We start from the raw sequence: 7271 nt of genomic DNA on the forward strand, positions 1-7271 counted from the left end.
TATCACCTGGCCTTCCCAAGCCTGGGGCTTGGTGATGACAGATGATACACAGGTGTGCCAAGTTCACTCTCTTTTTCAGTCCCTGGAGTTCTGCATTATCTGATCTCTCTGGACTCCTCGATGCTATCATTCTAATGATAATCTGTTGCTGACCCCATCCACTATTGCAGGCACTGGATTGCTAAACAAAAATCTGCTGTCATACCTTATCTGGGGAGATCTTGAGCTAGTAAGAACATAAGAAAATAATTTATCACAGTGGGTTTGCACTTCTGGTAAAGGTACCATCAGTAAAACAGCAGAAGTAGTGTTACAGCCTGCTCTGTACTGCCACTAAAGAGAGATCTGCAAGGCTGGGATGACAGCTGAGAGCTTGGCTTTAGCTCCTTCTCTCTTGCTTGAAACAAGCACCTGAAATCTCAGATCAGGCTTCTACCTCCTCCATGCAGCACTTAGCACTGAGGCACAAAGCTGCCCCGAAGCTGCTTCTGAGAAAAAAGTTCCTGCTGTCTTGCTGCTGAAGATGTTTCCTGCCCACCCCTGTCATCTGCCCAGTGTCTGCTGTCCACTATTCTTGCAGTCTGCTGAACTGTGTGAATATTGTTTCTTTTAATTTTTATTTTTTCTTTTCTGTAAAAATATAATTGCCTTATTGTAAATTCCAGTTTTGCAGGTTTTTTCCCTTTCTTCCCTCTCTGTGAAAGGTGGGAGGGCTGCTGTTGACTAGGTGAATACTTGGCATTTTGCCGAGGTCAAAACTATGACAGGGGAACGTGCACAACCAAGCCCAAATGACAGTGCAAAGCAGTTACCAACAGCAGCTGCATAACCACTGAAGAAGCAAACCCAGGTCTTGATACCCTGGGTCCCATCTTTATTTGGGATCATTTTAGGACAGAGAACCTTGCCTTTCCTCCCAGCTCTCTCCTTGCTCTTAGTTGAAGCTTTTGCTGCTTTTGCTGCTTTTGTCAGTGACCTGGGGAATGGGTTCCCTGGGAATTCGCAAAGTGGATGGTGGGGCTGTGGGAGAAGCAGAGGAGGATGGTGCCTGTCCAGAAACAGACTCCCCTCCCACACATGTCGCCCATCTGTGGCATGTCTGTCTGTCACAGAGAAATTCACAGAAACAGATTTAATATATTAAACATAAATAAAGCAGCGCCAAGCCTTTGGCTGATTGTCATGGCTAGAAATAGAAGCCAACTACTTCAGGGTCTTGAAGTTTGCATGCTTGATGGATTCCCAGCATAAGGACAGATGTTCAGATAAACCCACCCCAAATCAAAGTAAACAATCTCGCATGAATTTTCAAGAAGAGGTCACTGAAGTGAGTTGGAGAATACTGGTGCCATTCAAGGCAACTGGTAAGGAGCAAGAAGCAAGGAGCAAGGTGCAAGGAACAGCTCCCGGGCAGTTCATCCTGGAGGCTAAGGGTCCCAGCAACAATGTGAGGACATGTTATGAGCAGGACTACATTACCCCTGTCATAACAAAGTTAATGATGCAGGTTTTGGGACTTTCTCCCTCGGCCCAACACCTAGCCTTACAAAACCAGTAGCACCATAGTACCTTAGAGACCACTGCCCTGCTGTCTGGTGTGTCTGATCATTTGAAAGTAGGGACAGAACAACCAGACACATAAACCACCTCATTTCTATAGGAACAGTCACAGAAATAATCCCACCCTATCTTGTAAAATGCTGGTAAAGCAGTTTCTCAAGTTTGAAATGTCCTGGATACAGTTATCTTTATTATTAAGAGAAGAAGGGTTTTATTGTCCTAGATCAAAAGGCCAGGTTTGCCAAGAAGGACTCCACCGAAATACCCGTTTCAAGACTCAGAGGGTGAACAGGGCCCCAAGGGCAAGGCAGCTAATGCATTTGCTTGTGTTGTTGAAGTCTTACTTCATCACCACTCTTATGGAGATTGCCTAGTGGGTTCTCTGTTTTGCCTTTGCATGGGGTATTTTTTTGTTTTAACAGGGAATGTGACAGGCACCTTCCCCTGGGAGCAGCAGGGTTATGCTAGGGACAGAGCTGCCTCCAGAAGATGGGACGGGGAAAAAGATAAATAGAATCATACGACAGTCAGAGGGCCTGTAACTTGCATGGATACAGTGAGCCAGCAGGGAGGAGGAGGGTGCGCTTAGAGCCAGCTGTATCTTGGAGTCTGAGAAGGAACACATGGAGTATCTTGAGAGTCTTCAAGTTGTTGAAAGATAGCAAGACAGAAAGAAGAGACCCGGGTTTGGGATACTGAGAACAACCCCAATGGGATGATTCTTAGGCCCCGCTACTCTTGCTTACTCCTCTGTGGGAGCAGTGTGTCTTTCCAGAGTGCTTCATGTCTCTGTGCACTGGTGATGAGTTATGAGGTCCCAGGAGAGACACCAAAGATGTGCTGTTTCCATACTACAGACCTGCCAGATGGAAGCAGTTAGAAGAGTCATTAACTGTGGCAACATCCTGGCTGACAGAATGGGTCTATGAAAAGAAAACTGATAAACATTTAAACTTTAACGTCAGTTAATCATTCAATATAAGCATTACTACCTCCGTTATAGCATGAGAAGTAGCGTTTCACTTTAACAGTACCTTCCTTTCTGCTACTGTCTTGCCAAGTGTAAAATGCACCAAGCAAGGGCTCATTACATTTTCCTCACCTGCCATAGATGCTTCTTGATTATGCAAAGATATCGTCTTATTATCTTCATGTTTTGGTTTGAAAACTTTGACAAAATGCCAAGTATAAACCAAAGGACAAAGCTCCCTCTCAACCAGCTGAGAAAAGGGAGAAAAAAACCTAGACACTTAGACTTGAACTTGACTAGTTATATATTTACACAAAAAGGGAAAATTAAAAGTAGACTACAATATAACACACACCTACACAAGTTACATATAACAACAACAACTCCCCACTCCCTATCAAACACAAATCCCACTATTCTAGATACAAATCACCCAAGAGAACTCAATCCCCCGAGGGACAAGCCCAAGAAGAGATAACTAAGAATAAACATTTACTTCCCTGTAGATAACATAGTGGTGAGGTGGTGCTGGGCCTAATAAGCAGAGCAGCACAGAGCACATCCACCTGCACCACAGCCATCTGAAGACCAAGCTCCTCCTCCTCCACTGTACTTAGATCCCAGTTTGCGTCATCTGGTATGAAATATTTCTTTGGTTGCTTAAGTCAGGTGACACCTCTCCCTCCTAATCTACTAACACTATCAGGCCCTACTAAAACTAAGGGCTACATCTAGGCCTAACTAAAACTAAGGCCTAAACTACCACACTTCATAATAAAATATTTTAAATAGAATAATATTTAAATATTTGCTAACTATTTAAAATAATATGGAAAAATTTACTGTGCAAAGCTATCTTCTTAATATCTGCCTAACATAATGTTTTCTTTACTGCTAGAATCTCAATAGAGCAGAAAACCTGAAAATGTTGCTACAAGATGAGATCTGAACTCCAGGATGCCCAGTGATCCAAGAAAGCACTGCTTTGGGGAAGCCATGTGGCAGGGAAGCATATTCACCATCACTCCCCAAAAGGATAAGGCAGTTTGTCTAGGAGGACGGGACTCACTGGCAAGGAGTGAGAGAGAGAGAAAAAGCAGCGACCCAGATCTGTTCAGCTTCAGCTGTGCCAAACTGGAGCAAACAAACAAGACAGCCTTTGCTTCATGGTGAAAGATTGCCATTTCAATTTAAGAAAATATCCATTAGGAGTCAGATGGAGATGGAGGGTGAAGAAAAAATATGGCCATGTGGCTAAGGTTCAGGAGATCTGAATGCAGAAGGTCTGGGCTCTTTCTCCAGCTCTGCCCACAGGCTTCATCGACAATCTGGGGTAAGTTACTGTCTGTCTCTGCTGTTTCTCAGCCAAAGAACAGAAAAAAATGGCCAAGGAAAATAAAGTCTCAGTTGCAAAAGAAAGTCATGATACATTCAGGATCAACACCCACATTGAATTCCAAAATGTCAAAGAATACTCTGAGCACAACAGATTTATACTGAAAACATTACATCCGTATTTTAAAACACAATTTTTTGGGCATACAGTCCTGTATTATTCAGTGGATAAGAAAAGAGATGAATGTTTTTTCTTGAGGTGATTATTCTAATCCTTCCAGTGATTAGCAGCAACAAAACAAAACCCAAAAAAACTGCAAGATCCCATCCTGCTCTTCTGATACCTGATTAGCAGACCCAAGGATTTGGCATTTGTCTGCAGTTTCCCACGCAGATAAAGGAACCAGCATCAGACTGCACCAGTGCAGTCTTCTGGTACCTATAGAAGTCAAGCCTGCGCAATGGATTGTTTAGGTGAGGCACAGCGTGCGCAGAACTGACCCCACCCTTTACTCCTAAGGCTCATCTGCCACGGCCTAGCGAGCTTGGACAGTGACAGCAAATACCTCTGGACGTAGGTTTGGTTAGAGTATCCTTCTCTTAGATGGATGGCCTTACAGGGCTAAGCAAGTTCCATCTGCCCGGGTTTGAAGTCAGAGTTGTCCTTCTCCTAGGATAGTTGCCAGAGGGCTAGCGAGCCCATCCTGCCCGTGGACACACTTTGTCTGACCCTTCAGCTGAGACCTGTCTGGCATGGGAGACCCTACCAGTGGCACAAACCACCTCCAGCATAGCTCTCAACCTCATGAGGGCATGCAAGCTTCTCCCCTGCAACAAGGGAGTGTCCCTGGAGAAGACCTATAGAAGTAATGAAGTGTTATCTCAAGCCTGTCTGAAAGGTACAGATAGCAATACTACCAATGCCTCCATTATTAGATAAAAAGCAAGAAATAATGCTGGTGAAGTAGACATTGTACAAAACACATGATATGTGTGCCATAAAGTTACACTAAGCCCCTAACAAGATGATGAAATATAGACTCTGGCCTAGGAAGAGAGGGAGGTGGAAGACATGAAGAATATTTAACACTCATAATACAGAAATAGGGAGAAACCTGGAGTGCACATACAACTCATGTGTCTAGGCTGGAAAGTGGATGGGTCTGGCTTTTCAACATGTATGTGGACAGAATGTGGGCTTCCAGTGGCTGCTGTGATCCACAAAGGACTCAAACGCTTGAGCCCTGGTGAGCATAGGGGGAGGAGGACAGAGTGCTGTTTGCAGCTGTGATACTGCAGGCAATTCTGCGCAGCTGCCATACGTGGAGGCCTGGTGCAGGCAGGGATGCAGTTATCCATAGGTCTTTCCTTTAACCTGGAAAAATATGCTGCTTTACAGACCATGGATCTAGCCTGACTGCCTGGATCTGTAGGTACTTTAGCAGAGAAGGGAGAAATTCAAATAGGAGAACAAGTACTCTCTTATTCTATGTGTATCTTGTGGTTTTGCAGGTTTTTCCACTGAGAATGTTCCTCTGAAGTCTCCTTAGTGACTGAGCCAAAATTGATCAAAGAGGTATTTGATTCACAGCCCTAGAAAAAACACTTCTGTGTTCTCTTCTTCATCGTTATCAGTTCTCTGTGGTACCAATCCAGCACCTTCCCTCACTGACCCTTACCTGTTGCTGGCCACACCCCACCCTGGCCAAGTTCTTTTCTTATCCCAGATCAGCCTCTGGCTCTTCCCTGCCCTCCTTCTTCATGGTCCTGTAAACCACTTCCCCAGTTGAATCCTTCAGATAATATTTCCTCTTCCTGTGTCAACTGTCCCCACCACTTTGCCAGGCCATGGGCTGCCATTAGTGGTACTGAGGGGAACCCATCCTGTGCAAAAGTGGAGTGTGACTAAGCCTTGTGATCTGTCCACCAGCAAGAGAGGATTTGTCTCTAATATTGCTGCCCAGATTTATTGGTTTACCTTCCTTTCAGATGAAATCCTTTGGGCTCCTCAATACAAGAGAGAAATGGAGCTCCTGGAGCAGGTCCAGTGGATGGCAACAAAGATGATTAGGAGATTGAAGTATCTCTCTTATGAGAAAAGAGTGAGGAAGCTGGACCTGTTCAGCCTTGAGAAGAGAAGACTGAGAGGGGACCTTATCAATGTCTATAAGAATCTGAAGGGAGGGTCTCAAGGCTTCTTTTAGTGGGGTCAAGCAATATATCAAGAAGCAATGGGCAGAAGCTGGTACACAGGAAGTTCCACCTGTGTGTAAGGAAGAACTTCTTTACTGTGCAGGTGACTGAGCGCTAGAACAGATTGCCCAGAGATGCTGTGGAGTCTCCCTCACTGGAGATGTTCAAAAACCATCTGAATGCAATCCTGTGCCATGTGCTCTGGGATGATCCTGCCTGAGCAGGGAGGTTATACCAGATCCACTGTGGTCCCTTCCAAACTTATATATTCTGTGATTCTGTAAACAGAAGTGTCAGGCAGTCATGCCCTTCCACCTTTTATTATAAGAAGGACAATGGTTCCTACCATATCTTGCACTAAATCATCACTATCTCTTCCCACTCCTGGGAACTCAGGCCTAGATCAGTGCTGGACTCCTGCGCATGAGATGGGATCTGACTAAGCACCACAAAGTTCATCCTGTGACAGGTATTCTGGCAAATAGAGAGATTTTTAATTTTTTTTATTCAAAGTTGGCAGGGCTCTGATGCCTAGCAGAGTCCCTAGAAAAAAAGAAGAAGGTTCAGTGTCCCTTGCTGTGCTGGTGGTTGTCTTCCGCATGCACAAGGGAGAAGGGATGCATGCTCTGGGAGATGCCTCTTCCCTTCATGCTGGCAGTCAGAGCATCTCCCAGCCACTGTCAAGAGCAGGAGCAATGCTGACCAGGCAGACTCACATGCAGAAACCAGTGCCTGCTCCTCCTCTTCAGCGTAGGTGCAAAGGTTGTTCTGGTCCTTCTCCTGCCAGATAGATTCCCTGCAGCTCGGCAGACACTCACAGCCAGATCCAGAACTTTGTGTGAAGTGGGACTGGAGCTGAGGCGCAGATGTGTTCATATTGAAAGTCTTAGTTCAACACGAAGCAGATGGGGACTAGTTCAGAGGCCTAAACCCCCTGCATTCAGCAATGTTCAGACTTTGATTTGGGCCTGCACTACATAAAAGGGAGAAAACTTTTGTGCTGATGCATTGGAGTGAATAGAGATGGCAATAAACAGTTGATGCACCACATGTATCCTGTTGCAGCCCCTCTTTCCTAAAAAGCCTTGCTCAAGCTTATATAGAATATGATTTACATGAAGTTGGCACAGTATCAGCTGCTGGAAAAGGGAGGAATAAAGCAATAGAGAGCTAAGCCTTGCTTTGTGGACCTCAGGACAGAGCAGCAGTAACT

The sequence above is a fragment of the Pithys albifrons genome, chromosome 3, assembly GCF_047495875.1.
Source record: "Pithys albifrons albifrons isolate INPA30051 chromosome 3, PitAlb_v1, whole genome shotgun sequence".
Classification (NCBI taxonomy): domain Eukaryota; kingdom Metazoa; phylum Chordata; class Aves; order Passeriformes; family Thamnophilidae; genus Pithys; species Pithys albifrons.